Raw genomic sequence first — 12,025 nt, 5'->3', positions numbered from 1 at the left:
TGTAAGAATGATGGATTTCTTTGCGTTATTCAGGTCCAGGATTGACCATTTTTCAATATTTCACACAACACACATTTTCCATCTTTTTCCAGACATTCCTTGTGGATAAAGATTTTTTTTTCATCATACATGTGCCTTGTTTGCAGTTATTTAGAGTTGAAATAGAACACATTTAAAAACCCCACATTCTGACTGGTTTGTGGACATGGTTTTCTTCACTTCAACAGGTGGGAGGCTCACTTTTTTCCCCATTTCGGGTGCATCAATGCCATTTTTCATGAAAGACAAATTTCGGCAAGAGCATGCGCGTAATTCCAGTTTTTCCGGACATTCGAATGGAAAATCATAAATGAACTCACTTCCCGGATTGAGCGAAGGGATTGTTCTGGCGTGTTAATTTGCACTTGGTAACCTGTGATTTTTCATGGTCACGCACACATGAAACTACTGCTTTAGGACTTAAAACTCTGGCAATTGAGAGCGTGTGGTTTGTTAACATTGAAAGAACTTTGTCGCCCGAACAGGGACTTGAACCCTGGACCCTCAGATTAAAAGTCTGATGCTCTACCGACTGAGCTATCCGGGCTCTGTTTGGAGGGGATATTGACGGGATTACGAGTCTGATCCATAATGGCACATAGAATTAGCCGTCATAATCTGTGATATTTGCCATTGCACATTTTGTCATGCTCAATAATACGGTAACATGGTGCAAGCCAAGGGGCGACGGAGGTACGTTGGACCTCGTGGCGCAACGGTAGCGCGTCTGACTCCAGATCAGAAGCTTGCCTGTTCAAATCACGTCGAGGTCATCCTCTTTTATTTTTAATTGACCAACATTTCAGGGCTGCAGGTGTGTCGGTGAAAATGAGTTCTCCTTTAAGTTGTACCTTGAAATCTTCACCGTCACAAAAAGACAGAAACAATGCAAACATTATGGCCTTTGGCAATATTTATGGAGAAATAAGAAGATCCTTCCCACTTCCATCATTCCTAACTTAGTAGGTCCCCAGGTATCAAGTGACTCTGTGCCGGACCACAAATGAAGCAGACTTTTTCCTTTTTCCTTTTTTCAGATAGGAGCGTTGCATTTTTCACAAGTATTATGAAACACATATGACCTCTTTTTTATATTTCCCGGTATCTTTCATTGTTTTTGTGATATTTGGATTTTTCTCATACATTTGTGTGGGAAAGTTACAAGTGTAAGAATGATGGATTTCTTTGCGTTATTCAGGTCCAGGATTGACCATTTTTCAATATTTCACACAACACACATTTTCCATCTTTTTCCAGACATTCCTTGTGGATAAAGATTTTTTTTTCATCATACATGTGCCTTGTTTGCAGTTATTTAGAGTTGAAATAGAACACATTTAAAAACCCCACATTCTGACTGGTTTGTGGACATGGTTTTCTTCACTTCAACAGGTGGGAGGCTCACTTTTTTCCCCATTTCGGGTGCATCAATGCCATTTTTCATGAAAGACAAATTTCGGCAAGAGCATGCGCGTAATTCCAGTTTTTCCGGACATTTGAATGGAAAATCATAAATGAACTCACTTCCTGGATTGAGCGAAGGGATTGTTCTGGCGTGTTAATTTGCACTTGGTAACCTGTGATTTTTCATGGTCACGCACACATGAAACTACTGCTTTAGGACTTAAAACTCTGCCAATTGAGAGCGTGTGGTTTGTTAACATTGAAAGAACTTTGTCGCCCGAACAGGGACTTGAACCCTGGACCCTCAGATTAAAAGTCTGATGCTCTACCGACTGAGCTATCCGGGCTCTGTGCGGAGGGGATATTGACGGGATTACGAGTCTGATCCATAATGGCACATAGAATTAGCCTTCATAATCTGTGATATTTGCCATTGCACATTTTGTCATGCTCAATAATACGGTAACATGGTGCAAGCCAAGGGGCGACGCAGGTACGTTGGACCTCGTGGCGCAACAGCAGCGCGTCTGTCTCCAGATCAGAAGGTTGCGTGTTCAAATCACGTCGAGGTCATCCTCTTTTATTTTTAATTGACCAACATTTCAGGGCTGCAGGTGTGTCGGTGAAAATGAGTTCTCCTTTAAGTTGTACCTTGAAATCTTCACCGTCACAAAAAGACATAGAAACAATGCAAACATTATGGCCTTTGGCAATATTTATGGAGAAATAAGAAGATCCTTCCCACTTCCATCATTCCCAACTTAGTAGGTCCCCAGGTATCAAGTGACTCTGTGCCGGACCACAAATGAAGCAGACTTTTTCCTTTTTCCTTTTTTCAGATAGGAGCGTTTCATTTTTCCCAAGTATTATGAAACACATTTGACCACTTTTTTATATTTCCCGGTATCTTTCATTGTTTTTGTGATATTTGGATTTTTCTCATACATTTGTGTGGGAAAGTTACAAGTGTAAGAATGATGGATTTCTTTGCGTTATTCAGGTCCAGGATTGACCATTTTTCAATATTTCACACAACACACATTTTCCATCTTTTTCCAGACATTCCTTGTGGATAAAGATTTTTTTTTCATCATACATGTGCCTTGTTTGCAGTTATTTAGAGTTGAAATAGAACACATTTAAAAACCCCACATTCTGACTGGTTTGTGGACATGGTTTTCTTCACTTCAACAGGTGGGAGGCTCACTTTTTTCCCCATTTCGGGTGCATCAATGCCATTTTTCATGAAAGACAAATTTCGGCAAGAGCATGCGCGTAATTCCAGTTTTTCCGGACATTTGAATGGAAAATCATAAATGAACTCACTTCCTGGATTGAGCGAAGGGATTGTTCTGGCGTGTTAATTTGCACTTGGTAACCTGTGATTTTTCATGGTCACGCACACATGAAACTACTGCTTTAGGACTTAAAACTCTGGCAATTGAGAGCGTGTGGTTTGTTAACATTGAAAGAACTTTGTCGCCCGAACAGGGACTTGAACCCTGGACCCTCAGATTAAAAGTCTGATGCTCTACCGACTGAGCTATCCGGGCTCTGTGCGGAGGGGATATTGACGGGATTACGAGTCTGATCCATAATGGCACATAGAATTAGCCTTCATAATCTGTGATATTTGCCATTGCACATTTTGTCATGCTCAATAATACGGTAACATGGTGCAAGCCAAGGGGCGACGCAGGTACGTTGGACCTCGTGGCGCAACGGTAGCGCGTCTGACTCCAGATCAGAAGGTTGCGTGTTCAAATCACGTCGAGGTCATCCTCTTTTATTTTTAATTGACCAACATTTCAGGGCTGCGGGTGTGTCGGTGAAAATGAGTTCTCCTTTAAGTTGTACCTTGAAATCTTCACCGTCACAAAAAGACATAGAAACAATGCAAACATTATGGCCTTTGGCAATATTTATGGAGAAATAAGAAGATCCTTCCCACTTCCATCATTCCCAACTTAGTAGGTCCCCAGGTATCAAGTGACTCTGTGCCGGACCACAAATGAAGCAGACTTTTTCCTTTTTCCTTTTTTCAGATAGGAGCGTTTCATTTTTCCCAAGTATTATGAAACACATTTGACCACTTTTTTATATTTCCCGGTATCTTTCATTGTTTTTGTGATATTTGGATTTTTCTCATACATTTGTGTGGGAAAGTTACAAGTGTAAGAATGATGGATTTCTTTGCGTTATTCAGGTCCAGGATTGACCATTTTTCAATATTTCACACAACACACATTTTCCATCTTTTTCCAGACATTCCTTGTGGATAAAGATTTTTTTTTCATCATACATGTGCCTTGTTTGCAGTTATTTAGAGTTGAAATAGAACACATTTAAAAACCCCACATTCTGACTGGTTTGTGGACATGGTTTTCTTCACTTCAACAGGTGGGAGGCTCACTTTTTTCCCCATTTCGGGTGCATCAATGCCATTTTTCATGAAAGACAAATTTCGGCAAGAGCATGCGCGTAATTCCAGTTTTTCCGGACATTTGAATGGAAAATCATAAATGAACTCACTTCCTGGATTGAGCGAAGGGATTGTTCTGGCGTGTTAATTTGCACTTGGTAACCTGTGATTTTTCATGGTCACGCACACATGAAACTACTGCTTTAGGACTTAAAACTCTGCCAATTGTGAGCGTGTGGTTTGTTAACATTGAAAGAACTTTGTCGCCCGAACAGGGACTTGAACCCTGGACCCTCAGATTAAAAGTCAGATGCTCTACCGACTGAGCTATCCGGGCTCTGTGCAGAGGGGATATTGACGGGATTACGAGTCTGATCCATAATGGCACATAGAATTAGACGTCATAATCTGTGATATTTGCCATTGCACATTTGGTCATGCTCAATAATACGGTAACATGGTGCAAGCCAAGGGGCGACGGAGGTATGTTGGACCTCGTGGCGAAACGGTAGCGCGTCTGACTCCAGATCAGAAGCTTGCCTGTTCAAATCACGTCGAGGTCATCCTCTTTTATTTTTAATTGACCAACATTTCAGGGCTGCAGGTGTGTCGGTGAAAATTAGTTCTCCTTTAAGTTGTACCTTGAAATCTTCACCGTCACAAAAAGACAGAAACAATGCAAACATTATGGCCTTTGGCAATATTTATGGAGAAATAAGAAGATCCTTCCCACTTCCATCATTCCCAACTTAGTAGGTCCCCAGGTATCAAGTGACTCTGTGCCGGACCACAAATGAAGCAGACTTTTTCCTTTTTCCTTTTTTCAGATAGGAGCGTTGCATTTTTCACAAGTATTATGAAACACATATGACCTCTTTTTTATATTTCCCGGTATCTTTCATTGTTTTTGTGATATTTGGATTTTTCTCATACATTTGTGTGGGAAAGTTACAAGTGTAAGAATAATGGATTTCTTTGCGTTATTCAGGTCCAGGATTGACCATTTTTCAATATTTCACACAACACACATTTTCCATCTTTTTCCAGACATTCCTTGTGGATAAAGATTTTTTTTTCATCATACATGTGCCTTGTTTGCAGTTATTTAGAGTTGAAATAGAACACATTTAAAAACCCCACATTCTGACTGGTTTGTGGACATGGTTTTCTTCACTTCAACAGCTGGGAAGCTCACTTTTTTCCCCATTTCGGGTGCATCAATGCCATTTTTCATGAAAGACAAATTTCGGCAAGAGCATGCGCGTAATTCCAGTTTTTCCGGACATTCGAATGGAAAATCATAAATGAACTCACTTCCCGGATTGAGCGAAGGGATTGTTCTGGCGTGTTAATTTGCACTTGGTAACCTGTGATTTTTCATGGTCACGCACACATGAAACTACTGCTTTAGGACTTAACACTCTGCCAATTGAGAGCGTGTGGTTTGTTAACATTGAAAGAACTTTGTCGCCCGAACAGGGACTTGAACCCTGGACCCTCAGATTAAAAGTCTGATGCTCTACCGACTGAGCTATCCGGGCTCTGTTTGGAGGGGATATTGACGGGATTACGAGTCTGATCCATAATGGCACATAGAATTAGCCGTCATAATCTGTGATATTTGCCATTGCACATTTGGTCATGCTCAATAATACGGTAACATGGTGCAAGCCAAGGGGCGACGGAGGTACGTTGGACCTCGTGGCGCAACGGTAGCGCGTCTGACTCCAGATCAGAAGCTTGCCTGTTCAAATCACGTCGAGGTCATCCTCTTTTATTTTTAATTGACCAACATTTCAGGGCTGCGGGTGTGTCGGTGAAAATGAGTTCTCCTTTAAGTTGTACCTTGAAATCTTCACCGTCACAAAAAGACATAGAAACAATGCAAACATTATGGCCTTTGGCAATATTTATGGAGAAATAAGAAGATCCTTCCCACTTCCATCATTCCCAACTTAGTAGGTCCCCAGGTATCAAGTGACTCTGTGCCGGACCACAAATGAAGCAGACTTTTTCCTTTTTCCTTTTTTCAGATAGGAGCGTTTCATTTTTCCCAAGTATTATGAAACACATTTGACCACTTTTTTATATTTCCCGGTATCTTTCATTGTTTTTGTGATATTTGGATTTTTCTCATACATTTGTGTGGGAAAGTTACAAGTGTAAGAATGATGGATTTCTTTGCGTTATTCAGGTCCAGGATTGACCATTTTTCAATATTTCACACAACACACATTTTCCATCTTTTTCCAGACATTCCTTGTGGATAAAGATTTTTTTTTCATCATACATGTGCCTTGTTTGCAGTTATTTAGAGTTGAAATAGAACACATTTAAAAACCCCACATTCTGACTGGTTTGTGGACATGGTTTTCTTCACTTCAACAGGTGGGAGGCTCACTTTTTTCCCCATTTCGGGTGCATCAATGCCATTTTTCATGAAAGACAAATTTCGGCAAGAGCATGCGCGTAATTCCAGTTTTTCCGGACATTTGAATGGAAAATCATAAATGAACTCACTTCCTGGATTGAGCGAAGGGATTGTTCTGGCGTGTTAATTTGCACTTGGTAACCTGTGATTTTTCATGGTCACGCACACATGAAACTACTGCTTTAGGACTTAAAACTCTGCCAATTGAGAGCGTGTGGTTTGTTAACATTGAAAGAACTTTGTCGCCCGAACAGGGACTTGAACCCTGGACCCTCAGATTAAAAGTCTGATGCTCTACCGACTGAGCTATCCGGGCTCTGTGCGGAGGGGATATTGACGGGATTACGAGTCTGATCCATAATGGCACATAGAATTAGCCTTCATAATCTGTGATATTTGCCATTGCACATTTTGTCATGCTCAATAATACGGTAACATGGTGCAAGCCAAGGGGCGACGCAGGTACGTTGGACCTCGTGGCGCAACGGTAGCGCGTCTGACTCCAGATCAGAAGGTTGCGTGTTCAAATCACGTCGAGGTCATCCTCTTTTATTTTTAATTGACCAACATTTCAGGGCTGCGGGTGTGTCGGTGAAAATGAGTTCTCCTTTAAGTTGTACCTTGAAATCTTCACCGTCACAAAAAGACATAGAAACAATGCAAACATTATGGCCTTTGGCAATATTTATGGAGAAATAAGAAGATCCTTCCCACTTCCATCATTCCCAACTTAGTAGGTCCCCAGGTATCAAGTGACTCTGTGCCGGACCACAAATGAAGCAGACTTTTTCCTTTTTCCTTTTTTCAGATAGGAGCGTTTCATTTTTCCCAAGTATTATGAAACACATTTGACCACTTTTTTATATTTCCCGGTATCTTTCATTGTTTTTGTGATATTTGGATTTTTCTCATACATTTGTGTGGGAAAGTTACAAGTGTAAGAATGATGGATTTCTTTGCGTTATTCAGGTCCAGGATTGACCATTTTTCTATATTTCACACAACACACATTTTCCATCTTTTTCCAGACATTCCTTGTGGATAAAGATTTTTTTTTCATCATACATGTGCCTTGTTTGCAGTTATTTAGAGTTGAAATAGAACACATTTAAAAACCCCACATTCTGACTGGTTTGTGGACATGGTTTTCTTCACTTCAACAGGTGGGAGGCTCACTTTTTTCCCCATTTCGGGTGCATCAATGCCATTTTTCATGAAAGACAAATTTCGGCAAGAGCATGCGCGTAATTCCAGTTTTTCCGGACATTTGAATGGAAAATCATAAATGAACTCACTTCCTGGATTGAGCGAAGGGATTGTTCTGGCGTGTTAATTTGCACTTGGTAACCTGTGATTTTTCATGGTCACGCACACATGAAACTACTGCTTTAGGACTTAAAACTCTGCCAATTGAGAGCGTGTGGTTTGTTAACATTGAAAGAACTTTGTCGCCCGAACAGGGACTTGAACCCTGGACCCTCAGATTAAAAGTCTGATGCTCTACCGACTGAGCTATCCGGGCTCTGTGCGGAGGGGATATTGACGGGATTACGAGTCTGATCCATAATGGCACATAGAATTAGCCTTCATAATCTGTGATATTTGCCATTGCACATTTTGTCATGCTCAATAATACGGTAACATGGTGCAAGCCAAGGGGCGACGCAGGTACGTTGGACCTCGTGGCGCAACGGTAGCGCGTCTGACTCCAGATCAGAAGGTTGCGTGTTCAAATCACGTCGAGGTCATCCTCTTTTATTTTTAATTGACCAACATTTCAGGGCTGCGGGTGTGTCGGTGAAAATGAGTTCTCCTTTAAGTTGTACCTTGAAATCTTCACCGTCACAAAAAGACATAGAAACAATGCAAACATTATGGCCTTTGGCAATATTTATGGAGAAATAAGAAGATCCTTCCCACTTCCATCATTCCCAACTTAGTAGGTCCCCAGGTATCAAGTGACTCTGTGCCGGACCACAAATGAAGCAGACTTTTTCCTTTTTCCTTTTTTCAGATAGGAGCGTTTCATTTTTCCCAAGTATTATGAAACACATTTGACCACTTTTTTATATTTCCCGGTATCTTTCATTGTTTTTGTGATATTTGGATTTTTCTCATACATTTGTGTGGGAAAGTTACAAGTGTAAGAATGATGGATTTCTTTGCGTTATTCAGGTCCAGGATTGACCATTTTTCAATATTTCACACAACACACATTTTCCATCTTTTTCCAGACATTCCTTGTGGATAAAGATTTTTTTTTCATCATACATGTGCCTTGTTTGCAGTTATTTAGAGTTGAAATAGAACACATTTAAAAACCCCACATTCTGACTGGTTTGTGGACATGGTTTTCTTCACTTCAACAGGTGGGAGGCTCACTTTTTTCCCCATTTCGGGTGCATCAATGCCATTTTTCATGAAAGACAAATTTCGGCAAGAGCATGCGCGTAATTCCAGTTTTTCCGGACATTTGAATGGAAAATCATAAATGAACTCACTTCCTGGATTGAGCGAAGGGATTGTTCTGGCGTGTTAATTTGCACTTGGTAACCTGTGATTTTTCATGGTCACGCACACATGAAACTACTGCTTTAGGACTTAAAACTCTGCCAATTGTGAGCGTGTGGTTTGTTAACATTGAAAGAACTTTGTCGCCCGAACAGGGACTTGAACCCTGGACCCTCAGATTAAAAGTCTGATGCTCTACCGACTGAGCTATCCGGGCTCTGTTTGGAGGGGATATTGACGGGATTACGAGTCTGATCCATAATGGCACATAGAATTAGCCGTCATAATCTGTGATATTTGCCATTGCACATTTGGTCATGCTCAATAATACGGTAACATGGTGCAAGCCAAGGGGCGACGGAGGTACGTTGGACCTCGTGGCGAAACGGTAGCGCGTCTGACTCCAGATCAGAAGCTTGCCTGTTCAAATCACGTCGAGGTCATCCTCTTTTATTTTTAATTGACCAACATTTCAGGGCTGCAGGTGTGTCGGTGAAAATGAGTTCTCCTTTAAGTTGTACCTTGAAATCTTCACCGTCACAAAAAGACAGAAACAATGCAAACATTATGGCCTTTGGCAATATTTATGGAGAAATAAGAAGATCCTTCCCACTTCCATCATTCCCAACTTAGTAGGTCCCCAGGTATCAAGTGACTCTGTGCCGGACCACAAATGAAGCAGACTTTTTCCTTTTTCCTTTTTTCAGATAGGAGCGTTGCATTTTTCACAAGTATTATGAAACACATATGACCTCTTTTTTATATTTCCCGGTATCTTTCATTGTTTTTGTGATATTTGGATTTTTCTCATACATTTGTGTGGGAAAGTTACAAGTGTAAGAATAATGGATTTCTTTGCGTTATTCAGGTCCAGGATTGACCATTTTTCAATATTTCACACAACACACATTTTCCATCTTTTTCCAGACATTCCTTGTGGATAAAGATTTTTTTTTCATCATACATGTGCCTTGTTTGCAGTTATTTAGAGTTGAAATAGAACACATTTAAAAACCCCACATTCTGACTGGTTTGTGGACATGGTTTTCTTCACTTCAACAGGTGGGAGGCTCACTTTTTTCCCCATTTCGGGTGCATCAATGCCATTTTTCATGAAAGACAAATTTCGGCAAGAGCATGCGCGTAATTCCAGTTTTTCCGGACATTCGAATGGAAAATCATAAATGAACTCACTTCCTGGATTGAGCGAAGGGATTGTTCTGGCGTGTTAATTTGCACTTGGTAACCTGTGATTTTTCATGGTCACGCACACATGAAACTACTGCTTTAGGACTTAACACTCTGCCAATTGAGAGCGTGTGGTTTGTTAACATTGAAAGAACTTTGTCGCCCGAACAGGGACTTGAACCCTGGACCCTCAGATTAAAAGTCTGATGCTCTACCGACTGAGCTATCCGGGCTCTGTGCGGAGGGGATATTGACGGGATTACGAGTCTGATCCATAATGGCACATAGAATTAGCCTTCATAATCTGTGATATTTGCCATTGCACATTTTGTCATGCTCAATAATACGGTAACATGGTGCAAGCCAAGGGGCGACGCAGGTACGTTGGACCTCGTGGCGCAACGGTAGCGCGTCTGACTCCAGATCAGAAGGTTGCGTGTTCAAATCACGTCGAGGTCATCCTCTTTTATTTTTAATTGACCAACATTTCAGGGCTGCGGGTGTGTCGGTGAAAATGAGTTCTCCTTTAAGTTGTACCTTGAAATCTTCACCGTCACAAAAAGACATAGAAACAATGCAAACATTATGGCCTTTGGCAATATTTATGGAGAAATAAGAAGATCCTTCCCACTTCCATCATTCCCAACTTAGTAGGTCCCCAGGTATCAAGTGACTCTGTGCCGGACCACAAATGAAGCAGACTTTTTCCTTTTTCCTTTTTTCAGATAGGAGCGTTTCATTTTTCCCAAGTATTATGAAACACATTTGACCACTTTTTTATATTTCCCGGTATCTTTCATTGTTTTTGTGATATTTGGATTTTTCTCATACATTTGTGTGGGAAAGTTACAAGTGTAAGAATGATGGATTTCTTTGCGTTATTCAGGTCCAGGATTGACCATTTTTCAATATTTCACACAACACACATTTTCCATCTTTTTCCAGACATTCCTTGTGGATAAAGATTTTTTTTTCATCATACATGTGCCTTGTTTGCAGTTATTTAGAGTTGAAATAGAACACATTTAAAAACCCCACATTCTGACTGGTTTGTGGACATGGTTTTCTTCACTTCAACAGGTGGGAGGCTCACTTTTTTCCCCATTTCGGGTGCATCAATGCCATTTTTCATGAAAGACAAATTTCGGCAAGAGCATGCGCGTAATTCCAGTTTTTCCGGACATTTGAATGGAAAATCATAAATGAACTCACTTCCTGGATTGAGCGAAGGGATTGTTCTGGCGTGTTAATTTGCACTTGGTAACCTGTGATTTTTCATGGTCACGCACACATGAAACTACTGCTTTAGGACTTAAAACTCTGCCAATTGTGAGCGTGTGGTTTGTTAACATTGAAAGAACTTTGTCGCCCGAACAGGGACTTGAACCCTGGACCCTCAGATTAAAAGTCTGATGCTCTACCGACTGAGCTATCCGGGCTCTGTTTGGAGGGGATATTGACGGGATTACGAGTCTGATCCATAATGGCACATAGAATTAGCCGTCATAATCTGTGATATTTGCCATTGCACATTTGGTCATGCTCAATAATACGGTAACATGGTGCAAGCCAAGGGGCGACGGAGGTACGTTGGACCTCGTGGCGAAACGGTAGCGCGTCTGACTCCAGATCAGAAGCTTGCCTGTTCAAATCACGTCGAGGTCATCCTCTTTTATTTTTAATTGACCAACATTTCAGGGCTGCAGGTGTGTCGGTGAAAATGAGTTCTCCTTTAAGTTGTACCTTGAAATCTTCACCGTCACAAAAAGACAGAAACAATGCAAACATTATGGCCTTTGGCAATATTTATGGAGAAATAAGAAGATCCTTCCCACTTCCATCATTCCCAACTTAGTAGGTCCCCAGGTATCAAGTGACTCTGTGCCGGACCACAAATGAAGCAGACTTTTTCCTTTTTCCTTTTTTCAGATAGGAGCGTTGCATTTTTCACAAGTATTATGAAACACATATGACCTCTTTTTTATATTTCCCGGTATCTTTCATTGTTTTTGTGATATTTGGATTTTTCT

The 12,025-nt window shown here is 40.9% G+C and overlaps 17 non-coding genes across 17 annotated transcripts; 7 read left to right on the top strand and 10 right to left on the bottom strand.

Moving 5' to 3' along the window:
- Window positions 1-513: 513 nt before the first annotated feature.
- trnak-uuu (transfer RNA lysine (anticodon UUU)) lies at window positions 514-586 on the bottom strand. Its single transcript has one exon. It is a non-coding gene; the product is annotated as a tRNA-Lys (tRNA).
- A 154-nt stretch (window positions 587-740) lies between these two features.
- Window positions 741-812, top strand: trnaw-cca (transfer RNA tryptophan (anticodon CCA)). Its single transcript has one exon. It is a non-coding gene; the product is annotated as a tRNA-Trp (tRNA).
- Window positions 813-1,717: 905 nt separating this feature from the next.
- Window positions 1,718-1,790, bottom strand: trnak-uuu (transfer RNA lysine (anticodon UUU)). The gene has a single exon. It is a non-coding gene; the product is annotated as a tRNA-Lys (tRNA).
- Window positions 1,791-1,944: 154 nt separating this feature from the next.
- Window positions 1,945-2,016, top strand: trnaw-cca (transfer RNA tryptophan (anticodon CCA)). The gene has a single exon. It is a non-coding gene; the product is annotated as a tRNA-Trp (tRNA).
- Window positions 2,017-2,923: 907 nt separating this feature from the next.
- trnak-uuu (transfer RNA lysine (anticodon UUU)) lies at window positions 2,924-2,996 on the bottom strand. The gene has a single exon. It is a non-coding gene; the product is annotated as a tRNA-Lys (tRNA).
- Window positions 2,997-3,150: 154 nt separating this feature from the next.
- On the top strand, window positions 3,151-3,222 carry trnaw-cca (transfer RNA tryptophan (anticodon CCA)). The gene has a single exon. It is a non-coding gene; the product is annotated as a tRNA-Trp (tRNA).
- A 907-nt stretch (window positions 3,223-4,129) lies between these two features.
- On the bottom strand, window positions 4,130-4,202 carry trnak-uuu (transfer RNA lysine (anticodon UUU)). Its single transcript has one exon. It is a non-coding gene; the product is annotated as a tRNA-Lys (tRNA).
- A 1,131-nt stretch (window positions 4,203-5,333) lies between these two features.
- trnak-uuu (transfer RNA lysine (anticodon UUU)) lies at window positions 5,334-5,406 on the bottom strand. Its single transcript has one exon. It is a non-coding gene; the product is annotated as a tRNA-Lys (tRNA).
- A 154-nt stretch (window positions 5,407-5,560) lies between these two features.
- Window positions 5,561-5,632, top strand: trnaw-cca (transfer RNA tryptophan (anticodon CCA)). The gene has a single exon. It is a non-coding gene; the product is annotated as a tRNA-Trp (tRNA).
- Window positions 5,633-6,539: 907 nt separating this feature from the next.
- On the bottom strand, window positions 6,540-6,612 carry trnak-uuu (transfer RNA lysine (anticodon UUU)). Its single transcript has one exon. It is a non-coding gene; the product is annotated as a tRNA-Lys (tRNA).
- Window positions 6,613-6,766: 154 nt separating this feature from the next.
- Window positions 6,767-6,838, top strand: trnaw-cca (transfer RNA tryptophan (anticodon CCA)). Its single transcript has one exon. It is a non-coding gene; the product is annotated as a tRNA-Trp (tRNA).
- A 907-nt stretch (window positions 6,839-7,745) lies between these two features.
- On the bottom strand, window positions 7,746-7,818 carry trnak-uuu (transfer RNA lysine (anticodon UUU)). The gene has a single exon. It is a non-coding gene; the product is annotated as a tRNA-Lys (tRNA).
- Window positions 7,819-7,972: 154 nt separating this feature from the next.
- trnaw-cca (transfer RNA tryptophan (anticodon CCA)) lies at window positions 7,973-8,044 on the top strand. The gene has a single exon. It is a non-coding gene; the product is annotated as a tRNA-Trp (tRNA).
- A 907-nt stretch (window positions 8,045-8,951) lies between these two features.
- Window positions 8,952-9,024, bottom strand: trnak-uuu (transfer RNA lysine (anticodon UUU)). The gene has a single exon. It is a non-coding gene; the product is annotated as a tRNA-Lys (tRNA).
- A 1,131-nt stretch (window positions 9,025-10,155) lies between these two features.
- On the bottom strand, window positions 10,156-10,228 carry trnak-uuu (transfer RNA lysine (anticodon UUU)). Its single transcript has one exon. It is a non-coding gene; the product is annotated as a tRNA-Lys (tRNA).
- A 154-nt stretch (window positions 10,229-10,382) lies between these two features.
- trnaw-cca (transfer RNA tryptophan (anticodon CCA)) lies at window positions 10,383-10,454 on the top strand. The gene has a single exon. It is a non-coding gene; the product is annotated as a tRNA-Trp (tRNA).
- Window positions 10,455-11,361: 907 nt separating this feature from the next.
- Window positions 11,362-11,434, bottom strand: trnak-uuu (transfer RNA lysine (anticodon UUU)). The gene has a single exon. It is a non-coding gene; the product is annotated as a tRNA-Lys (tRNA).
- Window positions 11,435-12,025: the final 591 nt, after the last annotated feature.

This window comes from Conger conger, chromosome 15, assembly GCF_963514075.1.
Source record: "Conger conger chromosome 15, fConCon1.1, whole genome shotgun sequence".
Taxonomy (NCBI): domain Eukaryota; kingdom Metazoa; phylum Chordata; class Actinopteri; order Anguilliformes; family Congridae; genus Conger; species Conger conger.
The sequence above is the reverse complement of the archived record's forward strand: the minus strand, read 5'-3'. Positions and strand labels throughout refer to the sequence as shown.